Below are 14,914 nucleotides of genomic sequence, written 5' to 3'. Positions count from 1 at the left end.
CATAGAATGGTTCATGCTATTAATGGAGGTTGTGATTGTCTAAGTCACACCATGAGAGTTCGCGAAGGCAACCAAAGCCTGGTATTCACCATTCTTGGCCCACTAGGATTGATGCCCCAAGCCGACCACTGTGACGAGGTGCTTTCGGTGCATCGCTAAGTAATCTGATGGAGAGATTTATCTTTTGTTTCTGGTGCTTATTCTTTCGGATAATGTAAATAATGAAATGGGTTTTTGTCTATTTGTGTTATTTCCCAGGATTACCCACCATTTGATTAACCCACCATTCATGGATTGATTAATGAAGGTTCTGAATGCTCATCGTTTGTTTCAGCCTTTGTTAAGTGCCAAAAGATAATGGATTTTACCCTATTTCATCCTCAGTGTTTGCTGTGGAAGCTACGATAGTATTCTTGGGGTACAGTTTGCAAGAAACTTCTCTTCATTCTCATTCAATTTTATTAGTAGAAATAGATCCCATATAATGCATGCATTCGCTTCAGTCGGTTCTCGTTGCTCGTCGGAGGAAGCCCCTCATCTACTCTTCGATCTTAACTCTTTCATCGCCTTCATTTTCCACCCACTGAAGTCTATCGGGGGAATGTCTCAGGAAAGGCGGGTTAATATACGGTTAATATATAGCATTACCGGATACATTAAAATGTATTTAATAAATTCGGTTTAGCGGTACCTATTATGTTGACAACTAATAATGTTTTAGGTAGAAAATATGAAAAACTATTAAAAAATTTGGTAACCGGTAAACTTTGGTTATCGGTAAGTATCTATCATTTTTATAAAAGTGTTCATACTTTTAACATATCAAGTAAATTTTACCGGTTTTGTCATAATGAATCTGGTTTTGTCATATTTTTACCTGTTATATTGTAAATTATCTATCCTTTTTATAAAAGTGTCCATACTTATTTCACTGTGAAAATATATTTATTATTATATTTAGTTAATATTGTTAAATTTAAAATCTAAATAATATTTTATAAAATATCAAAACAATCAAATAATTTTTTGTGTAAATGAAATTATTAAATTAATATTGTAGGTGGAAAACATGAAACACTATTAAAAAAATTGAAACATAAATTACATAACTTTCAAAAAAGTATATATCATTTTTATAAAAGTGTCTATACTTATTTCACTGTTGAAAACATATTTATTATTATATTTGGTTAATATTGTTAAATTTAAATTCTAAATAATATTTTATAAAATATCAAAACAATCAAATAAAATTTTGTGTAAATTAAATTATTAAATTAATATTGTAGGTGGAAAACATGAAACACTATTAAATAAATTGAAACATAAATTACATAACTTTAAAAGCAGTTTTAAATCCTAAAAAGTGTCGATACTTTTAAAAAATATATCGATCCAAAACGATATACCAGGTAAAAATATGATAAAACCGGTATACAAAATGATAAAATCGGTAAATTTAAAAGTGTCGATACGTTATATAAGGATCGACACTTTGTGAATTTAAAAGAGAAGCAGTTATAGCGCCTATAATGTGTCGATACTTTAAAAAAATATATCGATCCACAACGATATAACAGGTAAAAATATGATAAAACCGGTATCAAATTGATAAAACCGGTAAAATGATACCGGATATATTGAAAGTGTCGATACTTTCGTAAGTACGTGTAATAAATTATCGACACTTTCAAAGAAATAGGTAATTATTCTTTCGAAAGTATCGACACCTGACATAAAAGTATCGACACTTTTGTATTTGTATCGATTAAATATAAATAACATATCCGATGAAAATATAAAGGCCATAGCTAAATATCCTCTGAAAAAAGATAGAACGGACGAGTTTTTGAAATCGAAGAGTAATTGTTGCTGCATTTCAGAAGGCGTTTCTAAAGCGAAGTTTGTTTGTTTGTTGCTGCAGTCGAATCGAAAAGTATGTTGTCGAAACCCTAATTTTTTATTATTACAGTAATCGCGATAGGGTTTTTTATGTGTTGTTTGGGGTTTTAGAGTAAGGAAGCATTTGGGACCGATTGCAGGTAGAAATAGATATTCAAGGAAAAATATAAATGTCGATACTTTTATTAAATATTATAGGTAGAAAATGATATTATAAGTTGTATAAATGTGCCGACACATTTTGGTGTGGCCATTCAAATTCTTTTGAAGAAAACCGTTTTACCACAAGAGTAGTTATCTATATTTGTATATTGAAAAGTGTATGTAACAAAATAATTTGATTTGCGTAAACTGATATATGAAGGAAAAATGGAGTCAATGGGTTGGAAAATTGTTGGTGGAGCAGATGACTTTGAAATTGAGGCCGAGACTCGAAAGCAACCAAAGGGTGGATATATGTACTTCTAGTAAGTATCAATGTCTTTTTGTTATTATTGTTAAATGGTAATTGGATTAAAGTATCGATAAACTTTAAATTGATTACAAATTTTAAATGTTAACAGTATGGCCGAATGCAAAAGGATGAAGGGAGATGGCACACAGAGCGGTTCGGTATGTAAAATGAAATTGACATTGAGTAGTATTAGTATTTAGTGTTAATGTATTGATTAAGAAACGTTTATGTTTAATATTAGGTGAAAAAAGATGTGAGGTCCAAATGGAATTCAATGAGTGATGCTGAAAAGGAACCTTACATCACACAGTCAAGGAATGATAGTAAAGAATACAAAGAACGGAGGAAAGCACATGAAAATAAGGTATTCATTAAACTTGTAAATACGTTGATACAAATATATAAGAACTATAACATTATATATTGTTAAAAAATGTAGGAAGTGTCGACAAGATGCAGCATTAAAAGGGTGAATTTATTAATTAAACACCTTAAGGAGAAGGGTCAGTTGAATGTGCTGGGAGAAATAGGTTTTGGATCGTTGATCGGAGTAAGGGATCGACCTATTCGGAGGGAATTGTGTCGATCCTTGATGGCACAATTTGACGTCAGTCAATGTATGGCTAAGTATGGTGATTATTCATTCCCTCTGGGGGTATCGACTACTGCAGCCGTATTGGGGGTACAAAACAAAGGCAAAAGTGTTATAGAAGTCTGTAGGAGTAAGAACTGGAAAGCACTTGCCTCCAAATATGGTTTGAATCATAAGGTGACATATGCTGAAGTTGAAGAGGATATCAAAAGTGGATCTTACTGGGGGGATGAGCTGAAGGCCCGAGTTCTATTGTACCTTGTCGGGATATTTCTTTGTCCAACGGGTGATACGTCAACGAACAAGGAATATATGAAGCTCATTTGCGATGAAGGCTTGAAGGGTGAATTCAATTGGGCTGAATATATCCATTCGAGATTGATTGAATCAATAATCACCTTTAAAAAGGGCAGCCAGAGATACCTCAAAGGGTGCATAGCAATCTTAGAGGTAAATGAGTTGAATCACTTTTTTGTGTTTTTATATAAAAATATAAATTTTATTATAAATGCAGGTTGCACTGTTCGATTTTTGGTCAGGCTGTGAGGCAGTGCCGGCTTATGAAAGAACCGGAGTGGCACGCATCCGTGCATGGGGGAAGGAAGAGGTGGTTAGAGTGATGGTGAAGTTGAAGTTGGATAGAGAGAAGAAGCAAGAAATGGTAATAAATGTAATTAAATAATATTAAGAATATAATCAATGTCTTAATATTGTAATTTAATTTTGAAGGTTATTGGCAAGGATGTAGAGGAGGCAGAGGAGAAGAAAGGAGGGATGGTTGTATTGGGGGATGACGGTGAGTGGGACGACGGTGAAGCAAAACAGAGTAACTTCGACATTTTGATGTCTGAATTGGCTGATATCAAAAAAATCCAATTTGAAATCATGCAAAGACAATCAAGAGTCGAAGAGAAACTTGATCAAGTCGTAGAGAAACTCGAGAGAGTCGAAGATACACTCGAGAGGCATAAGGGGGTAGTGGAAGGAAAAATAGATGGAGTGGTGAAAGAAGTAGAGGTGTTGAGGGTGAAGTGGTGAAAGAAGTTGGGGTGTTAAGGGGTGATATTAAGATGGTGACGGGAGAAAAATTTGAGGGAGTGGTGAAGGAGGTTGTGGATTTGAGGAGTGAACTTACGGGGGTGAAGGGGGTGGTTGATAAATACTCGGATGAAGGAGCTCAATTGAAGGGTGAAATAAAAGAGATGAAGAGCTATGTAGAAAAAAAGTACGATGAACTGAAAAAATATGAAGAAGAAAAGAGGGAGGAGGAAGAAGAAGAGATGGAAGAAATGAGGAGGAAGGAAGTCGATGTCATTTATACACCGAGAGTGTTATAGCAGCAGTTTTGGATTCGGAATGTCCTGCACCCCAGAAGAAGAATCAGAAGGTAAGTTTAATAAAAGAATACTTAATTTGATTTTTATTATGTTGTTGTGACAAAAATTTGTATGCAAAATTGTAGGTTGAAAAAGCGGATATTCCAAGCGGAATTGATGACATCGAAGCTGCAATTTGTGATTATTTATGGAATAGCGAGTTAGAATCGGGGTAAGTGAAATATATTGTTTTGTGAGTGATATTTAAATATTTCATGACAACATATTAATCCTAATGATTCATACAGATATTCTGTAATCTCAATGGGAAATCAATTCGCTACTGTATACGACGTTGCAACGTTGAAGCCTACGGAATGGGTTGGCGGTGTGGTAAGTAGAAAGTAGAAAATGTTAAAACTTATTGAATATGTTCTGATTGTGTAATTAATTTTGTTAGGTTATCGATTTGCTCGCCTGGACCATATGCTACGATTCTCAAAAGTCACTCCGGAGGATTGGCTACCTTCCATACCTCTTAGTGGTGAGTTAAATTAATAAATATTGAAAAGTAGTGTTATAGACGGTAAATTAATAATGTTTGTTGCGTAATTACAGCAACAGGCGTTGGAAGCCAACAACAAAGAAAGTGTTGAGAGTATTTCTACCTTCTGGGGTGTCATATTGGATAACTATGTGAAATTCACCGACTGTGAGAAGGTAAGACACCATACCAATTGCAAATGATGTTTTCGATATAGAATGTTGAATTTTGTCAAATTGGGTGTGAAATTTGTTGCAGATCATGATCACAATAAACTACCATAATTCACATTGGTATCTGTTGGTGTTGGATATGGTAGATCATGTTGTAACAATATATGATAGTATGTTTACAACTAAAGCAGCTAAACAGAGAGTGAAGGATGCTAAGAGATTGGTATGTATGTATGTATGAAAGGACATTATGTAAATTATAATGCATAATTTTTTTGGTGCATAACTTCTTCTATTTTAATGCAGATTAAAATATTAGATTCTTATAATAAGAAACGCATTTGGGTTGAGTCCTGTGGATCTCTAGGAAAGTATCCCTTGAAAAATTTCAAATTTGTGGAGCATAAGAAGAATAAGCAATTGAATGGGTATGAGATGTTATCACAAATAGAAAGCTTAATTTATGCAGTATTCATCATAATTGACATGTGTGGTTTTCAAATTTTGTAACAGATATGATTGCGGCATGTATGTGATGATGTGGATGGAATCGATCGGTTCTACAGGGGCAACTGGTGATTTTGTAAGTGGATAGAAAAAATCGTTTGTGGTAAAATTGTTAATAGTCGTAGATTGAATGCTGTAGTTGACAATACTTAACGTTCTGACAATTTGAATATAGGTTGTTGGAGACTGGGATCGATCGCGAGTATTAAACGATCTCGTAAGCCACAATCAAAATGAACGAAGACAGGAGATAACAAAAGCTGCAATATTACATAAGAATAACAAAAGGATGCAATGATGTAAATGTAGGGTTAATTTTGTATAAGATTTATAATTTTGTATACGATTTATATTTTTGTATGTGAATATAATTATGAATGAGATGAGAAAAGTTAGCAGTATGTTGTTGTACATGTTTCTTATACACATTAAGGGTCATGTTGATACTTGGAAGTAAAAGGCAAATTTACAATATGACCAACAGGGTGCACCCATAAAGTGTCGATCCATATATAAAAAAGTGTCAATCCCAAAAACATCGAAAACCAAAAGTATAATGTAATATGTAATTTTTCAATCTAACCGGTACAATTATACCGGTTTTATGAGAGAATATGTCTAAATAATGTGTCGACACTAATATAGTTTGTGTCGATATTTATTTTCCAGAATGAATGGAAAACAGGGTGCACCCATAAAGTGTCGATCCATATATAAAAAGTGTCGATCCCAAAATCATCGAACCCAAAAGTATAATGTAATATGTAATTTTTCAATCTAACCGGTACAATTATACCGGTTTTATAAGAGAATATATCTAAATAATGTGTCGACACTAATATAGTTTGTGTCGATATTTATTTTCCAGAATGAATGGAAAACAGGGTGCACCCATAAAGTGTCGATCCATATATAAAAAGTGTCGATCCCAAAATCATCGAACCCAAAAGTATAATGTAATATGTAATTTTTCAATCTAACCGGTACAATTATACCGGTTTTATGAGAGAATATGTCTAAATAATGTGTCGACACTAATATAGTTTGTGTCGATATTTTTTTCCAGAATGAATGGAAAACAGGGTGCACCCATAAAGTGTCGATCCATATATAAAAAGTGTCGATCCCAAAATCATCGAACCCAAAAGTATAATGTAATATGTAATTTTTCAATCTAACCGGTACAATTATACCGGTTTTATGAGAGAATATGTCTAAATAATGTGTCGACACTAATATAGTTTGTGTCGATATTTTTTTCCAGAATGAATGGAAAACAGGGTGCACCCATAAAGTGTCGATCCATATATAAAAAGTGTCGATCCCAAAATCATCGAACCCAAAAGTATAATGTAATATGTAATTTTTCAATCTAACCGGTACAATTATACCGGTTTTATGAGAGAATATGTCTAAATAATGTGTCGACACTAATATAGTTTGTGTCGATATTTATTTCCAGAATGAATGGAAAACAGGGTGCACCCATAAAGTGTTGATCCATATATAAAAAGTGTCGATCCCAAAATCATCGAACCCACAAGTATAATGTAATATGTAATTTTTCAATATAACCGGTACAATTATACCGGTTTTATGAGAGAATATGTCTAAATAATGTGTCGACACTAATATAGTTTGTGTCGATACTAATTTAAATATCAAGTGTTTTCCACCGTTTACGATATATAGTACTCTTAATCGAGAAACCCTAAACATAAAGGCAAGCAGGCAGATCTTCCTCTTTCTTCTACCGTTATCATAAGTGACGATCAGATATTCAGGTAAATTTATCGATATTTTATGGGTTTGATTGATTTCTATATTGGAGTTTTTATCCTGAATGTGTTTGTGTTCCATTGTAATAGGGGTAGCATCCAACCAAAATGGCTCCAAAACGTCAGCGTCAGAAGCGAGGTCTTTCTCAAAGCTCTTCTCAACCCAATTCTTCTCAACCACCTCCTTCTGTAACAAACGATTCTTCTGAGGAAATCAGGTCCTTCGAAACTCTGAACTTTAGATCCGACATGGAGAAACAAAGATGGCAGACGAGTTTTAAAGTAAGGAAGATTCGTCCCGAACGTGTCATTGACCTGGGTTTCTTGTTTGATGATAAATATGCATTTAGTTTTAAATCCACATTTACATCTTGGGGTTGGCTTGAATTCCTTGGTGTAGAACCAAGATATTATCCCAACCTAGTTAGAGTCTTCTACAACAATGCTTCCTTACAGCACGAGCCTAATAAGACTAATATAATAGGAATTAATACACATGTCATGGGGAAGGATATATATATATCTCCAGAAACTATTGCGGAGGGTTTAGGTGTAGCGAATACAGGGGATTCAGATGAAAATGGTGTAGATTGGTCTACAATTAAACGGGTTACTAGAAATAGCCCAATTCACCTCGATGTAGAGTCGAGAGTGTTTCACAAAATGCTCACATGGTATATCCGGCCTAGTGGGGGAAAACATTCAACGCTTCGAGACAGCGATTATTGGTGGATAGCAAAGTATAAATCCAAAACGGCTCCAAACATTGCAAAACTCATATTTAATACAATTGTATATATGGTCACAAAGGGAGCAACAATTTCAACTACACTACCATATGGATGTGTCATCACCCATCTGTTGAAGAAGAAGGAAGTTGATTTTTCGCATGACGCCCCTGTTCGATTAACCCACAAGATTGACATGGTATTTATTAAAAAAGCGGGATATGATTTTGTTGAAAAACTCGGTTGGAAGCGTGTCAAGGAGGTCGGATTAGATCAAGAGAGGGAGGAAATGGACCCCGTTGGCCATGAAGAAGAGCAACCAAGTGGAGACGCAATGATGGAAGAAGCTCCAGTTGCAGAGGATGTCACAATTAAGACCGTGATGGAATACATGGTCAATTTTCGGGAGCATATTGATTCCCTTGTGAGTGGAATGCGATCCGATATTTCATCATTGCAACGTGAAGTCTCCATGTTGCGAGACGAATTACGTCAACGACATCAAACGAGTTAGGTAATTCATTATCTATGTTTCTTAACATTTACACGTTCTGAACTTTATTTTATTTTCTTTTAACAGATGTGGACAACCAAGCGGTCGCAGAAGATGAAGCTGACGATGAAGATGACGATGACGATGACGATGAAGCTGGCGATGAAGATGATGACGATGATGATGATGATGATGATGATGATGATCCAAACAAGTATATCGTGTCTGCAACGTCGCCTTCAAGAAAACTTTTAATTTTTGATCTCAATGGTGTCCTTGCCTACATCCCAAGACTGCCAGCAGGTTTTAATTCTATTCTTTTGTATCCATTATTTTAACATATAAGCGTAGAACTTTAATCTCATTTTCTTCATGTTGTAGATGTTGTCCTCAGAAGAGGATTATTTGAATTTATGCAATTTTGTGTCGACAATTTTGTTGTTGCCCTTTGGTCTTCAAAGATGAGGTTAGAACATGTTTGAGGCAATTGAATTACTGTAGTCAAAATCGTTAATATACATTTGAATGTTAACATTCAAACTTGATTACAATCTCAGGCATAACGTCGACCGTGTACTTGAGAAACTACCTGTATTTTCCGAGCATTTTCTATTCGTGTGGGTAAGATGAATGTCATTACAGTTTGCTGACTTTTCGTTGTCTATGATTCCTACATATTTATGTTCGACTGTTTGTGAACAGGATCAAAAAAAATGCAAAACATACGATTCTGTTACCTACTGTAAAGATCTCAATGATGTTTGGAACGCGTGTCCAGATTTTAACGAGCTAAATACACTTTTGGTCGATGATTCAGCGAAAAAAATGATTTATAATCCGGTAAGTTGCATTTATGCAATATGTTTTTCCAGTTGAACAGGTGTTCAGACATTGATTATTTTAACAACTTATGTGTTTATATAGAAATACAATTACATATGTCCACATACCTTTGACGCTGCTTCCCATTCGAACGACAAAGCTCTAGGTATGACACAAATTTATTCATGCTTATGCGAATTTAATTTATTGTTAGTAAAATTGCACCTCATTAGTTTGATAATTGAAATTATTTATGTATGTCCTCAGAAAAAGGCGGAAACATACGAGAGTATTTGGAAAATTTGTTGAAGGCCTCTAATGTTCCGGACTTCGTTAGAAACAACCCTTTTTCATCGGATTAATTTTGTTTGTCGGTACATTATTTGAACATTCTTGTGTATTTATATTTTGGTGTGATTATATTGTTTGTATATTTTCATTAATTATTCCATATTTTCTTCTATGTGTACATATACATTTGAGTGTCTATACTTTTTTAATATATTGTAAAATATCTATCATTTTTATAAAAGTGTCTATACTTTTTCCACTGTGGAAAACATTAATTTAAGGTTATCTTTTGAGTGAGTTTTAAGATATTAATTTAGTAATTATAGGCGTCTAATGATTTATTTTTTACGTTACGGTATATATTATTATTAAATTAAAAATTCTTAATATTATTTTATAAAATATCAAAACAATCAACTAATTTTTTGTGCAAATGAAATTATTAAATTAATATTGTAGGTGGAAAACATGAAACATACTTAAAAAATATTAAAACATAAATTACATATCTTTAAAAAAAGTATCGATCCTTTTTATAAAAAGTATGGACACTTTCAACATATTATAATAAAATAGGTAAATTTGCAATATAACCGGTATAAATATACCGGTTTTATGCGCGAATAGGTCTACAACCTATATCGTCACTTTTTAATATTGTGTCGCTACTTTATGTCCATATTGGAAGAAAAATGTGTCGATACGATTTAAAAAAGTGTCGACATTTACACATCGGAACCCATAATTATAATGTAATAGATAATTTTGTAATATAACTGGTATAAATATACCGGTTTTATGCGCGAATAGGTCTACAACCTATATCGACACTTTTTAATATTGTGTCGGTACTTTATGTCCATATTGGAAGAAAAATGTGTCGATACGATTTAAAAAAGTATCGACATTTACACATCGGAACCCAGATTTATAATGTAATAGATAATTTTGTAATATAACCGGTATAAATATACCGGTTTTATGAGCGAATAGGTCTACAACCTATATCGACACTTTATAATATTGTGTCGGTACTTTATGTCCAGATTGGAAGAAAAATGTGTCGATACCATTTAAAAAAGTGTCGGTAATTTTAAGTAACGCGGTTTTTCTTCCTTCATTCAAAATATTTATATGTACATACAATAGGAGTCATGTTGATACTTACGATATATTATATGGAGATCGTTGTCATTCCATTCCGTCTTCGAAAAAATCAGTTGATGTAGGCTGTGTGCTTGTACTCAAACTGAGCTTGACTTGAGGACATGTTAGTTTGTTATGCCCCTCACCGTTGCAGTACCCACATCGCCTAATTTTCTTCTCGACCTTGTTCTTCGGCACTTCTTTTGAGTGAGTTTTAAGATATTAATTTAGTAATTATAGGCGTCTAATGATTTATTTTTTACGTTACGATATATATTATTATTAAATTAAAAATCCTAAATATTATTTTATAAAATATCAAAACAATCAAATAATTTTTTGTGCAAATGAAATTATTAAATCAAATAATTCAAATTGAAAATTAAACAACAAATCAATTAAACATTGTTGTGGGTACATTAATTGAACATTGTTATGGGTACATTATTTGGAAAAATAATGTTCCGGACTTTGTTAGAAATAACTCTTTTTCATTGGATTAATTTCGTTTTTGTGGGTACATTATTTGAACATTGTTATATATAAATTTGTTGTGTAAGTATGTTTTGGTTTGATTATATTGTATGTATATTTTCATTCAGTTGAGATGGGTTATGTATAACAAAACAATATATCTCGCATGTGAGTACTTTATTCCAACCATGTGACAAGTGTGACAACTCCATCAACTCACAACTCAGCTTTGAACTCAATCAATATTGTCTTTTAGCTTGATGGTTCATAAAGCATGTTACTTGAACAGTATGAATCAATTATGCAATTTTCATGTTCAATTTAACACTGCATTTCAAATTCATTTCATATGTAATTGAAGTTTGAATTTAAATTTCAATTTGAGTTTGAATTTCAATATATATTTCGGCTCCACTATAAATATTAGCCCAAGCCAATATGCATGTTATCATTGATTATTCCTAATTTCCATTGTTTTTTTTTCCAACGTATAAACGCGAGGGAAATCCCGACCATTTTATTTTTTGGTCAACTTTAAAGCGTCAGAAACGTTTCGGGCGTATGATCTGGGTGGTATACAAGAAATGTAACAAATAGCAACTAAAATCATAAGTTGAGTACCACCCAAATCATAAGTCTGAAATACTTCCGATGCTCATCAAAATCCAAAGCTCATATGGTGCCAAGCAAAAGGAAATCAAAATCCAAATCTCATATGATGCCAAGCAAAAGGAAATCAAAATCTACAACTTGAGTTTGAACATTGATATGATATGTTCAGTTGTTATCATGTTGGGATTTTCTCGTTTTTGATTGCTTGGATAGTTGTTCTCTTGCTTCTTCAAGTGTTCTTAAGGTTATCCTTTGAGTGAGTTTTAAGATATTAATTTAGTAATTATATGCGTCTAATGATTTATTTTTTACGTTACGATATATATTATTATTAAATTAAAAATTCTAAATAATATTTTATAAAATATCAAAACAATCAAATAATTTTTTGTGTAAATGAAATTATTAAATTAATATTGTAGGTGGAAAACATGAAACACTGTTAAAAAAATTGAAACATAAATTACATAACTTTTAAAAAAAGTATCGATTCTTTTTATAAAAAGTATGGACACTTTCAATATAATAGGTAAACATATGATGTAATAGGTAGCCCTTTTATAATGTAATAGGTATCGTTTATATAATGTAATAGGTAGTGGTTATATTGTAAAGTGTCTATCCTTTTTATAAAAGTGTCCATACTTTTTTCACTGTGGAAAACATTAATTTAAGGTTATCTTTTGAGTGAGTTTTAAGATATTAATTTAGTAATTATAGGCGTCTAATGATTTATTTTTTACGTTACGATATATATTATTATTAAATTAAAAATCCTAAATAATATTTTATAAAATATCAAAACAATCAAATAATTTTTTGTGCAAATGAAATTATTAAATTAATATTGTAGGTGGAAAACATGAAACACTATTAAAAAAAATTGAAACATAAATTACATAACTTTAAAAGAAATATCGATCCTTTTTATAAAAAGTATGGACACTTTCAATATAATATAATGTAATAGGTAAATTTGCAATGCTATCGGTATAAATATACCGGTTTACTTATAAAATAGGTAAATATAAGCGCTACCTATTACATTATATAAGCGCTACCTAGTATGTTATTGTACTTTATAATATTTCCGGTTAAATAATATAACATAACCGGTCTAAATTTTAACCGGTCACTTGTTTAACCGGTCACGCCGTATATTAGCCATTTTTTAGGTGCCGCACCGCAGAACTACCCGTCTATCGTTGATGGCCTCTTCGAAGAAGAAGAAACTTTTTTTTTATATTAGTCCAGGTGTTTGTTTATTTCAGAATGATTAAACGTTGAATGATATAAATACTAAATTATTCAGAGGCTCTGAATGATTTTACTCTGTGACATGTTGTTTGATAACTGGCTCTGAATGATTCAGAATGTACTTCTGTGCTGAATTATTCAGCGCTGTTTTACTGAATCAGTCAGCACTGAATCATTCAGAAGTGCGAAATAAACTCGCTAAATATTGAACCGTTCAACATTCAGCGCTAAATAATTTCTTTAAGAGGTAAACAAACAGCCCTTAAAATCCTTTTCAATTCTTTTCCTTTTTAGTTTGTTTATGTTTTTTTGGGCAAGAGGATCTAGCACATGTTTTCTGTAATTATGTCGTGTTAAACAATTAACGGTTAAGTGATAAAAAATTAATTTTTAAAATTCAATGAATTAATTAAAAAATTAAAAATACGATAAATGAAATATAAAAAAATAAAATTTAGTGAATAAACGTGTAATTTATCCTAAATTTTATTATATTTAGTTTAAGAAAAAGTTTAATATTTTTACCATTTATCTTCGGTATATTATTTGGTAAGTAAATAAAAAACATAAACATTCACATTTAAGATTGTAAATAAGACGAAACAGATTGTGAGTTACTTTAATTTAATTTGTTTAAAGTTTAGTTAATATTCAATTCGAATGAATTTAATTCAAACTCGAACTTAATTCAAATTATTAATAAGTCGAAATAAATTATTATTGTTTTTCCAATTTTTCTATTTCTTTGTGATCTAACATTAATATATCACTATTTTTTTTAATAATTTAAGAATGATTATAAGGTAATATTTATTCATAATATTTTTAATCAATTTATAATACACATACATCTTATAAAATATAACTATTTGAATTTAATATCTTTAAAAAATTCTTTTTAATCAGTAAGATCACTCATATATATATATATATAACCACTTTTAAACTCTATCGCTATAAATTTTTAGTTTTAAACTCTCATCGGTAGACGTAATCCCTTCAATAGTTGGTTGTCACTGTCGTCATTCGTCAGTCGTAGTTGATCATCATCTTTTTATGTTAGTTACTTTTCTTCTTTCAATATTTTTAGGGTTTTCAAATCTATTGCTCGAACTTTTTTTTCTAAACTCTTCATCGATAGGTTAGCATCAAACACCGTTTGACATCGCATTCACTCGTTGGTTTATGTGATCAATCGTCATAGGTGGCCAACTTCATATGTCGCTCATTTTTTTTAGAGAAAATAACCTCAGTGACCGAAAGTACTTTATAATATACGATTTTAACTAATTTTTTTTTGAATTTGTCAAAATGACCAACAAAATCGCAATGCGATCTCTAAATCGCAATGCGATAATACAAAATCGCAAAGCGATTCTGACTATCGCAACGCGATAATACATAATCGAAGTTCGCGTTGCGATTTTTCAAATTCGTTGCGATAATCCAAATTCGCGTTGCGATTTTTCAAAATCGCAACGACTGGTGGTATTGTATTTGTTTCTTAAGAATTTTCTCTAAAAAGATAGTATTCGCGCGGACGTGTCGAAGACACGTATTACCACGACCACGACCACGACCCGAGGTTATTTTGTTGCGATAGTTAGAATTGCGTTGCGATAGTCAGAATCGCATTGCGATTTTGTTGGTCATTTTGGTAAATCCAAATTTTTTTTGATTAAAATCGTATATTATAAGGCAGTTTCGGTCACTGAGGTTATTTTATCTTTTTTTTATTGTTTCATTGTTAAAAAAATAATTTATTATAACATGCAAACATACAACTTCTTAAAAAATTGACTTTTCCCCTTTCTTTGAATCCTCA

This window comes from Hibiscus syriacus, unplaced genomic scaffold, assembly GCF_006381635.1.
Source record: "Hibiscus syriacus cultivar Baekdansim isolate YM2019G1 unplaced genomic scaffold, ASM638163v2 tig00021708_pilon, whole genome shotgun sequence".
NCBI lineage: Eukaryota > Viridiplantae > Streptophyta > Magnoliopsida > Malvales > Malvaceae > Hibiscus > Hibiscus syriacus.
The sequence above is the reverse complement of the archived record's forward strand: the minus strand, read 5'-3'. Positions refer to the sequence as shown.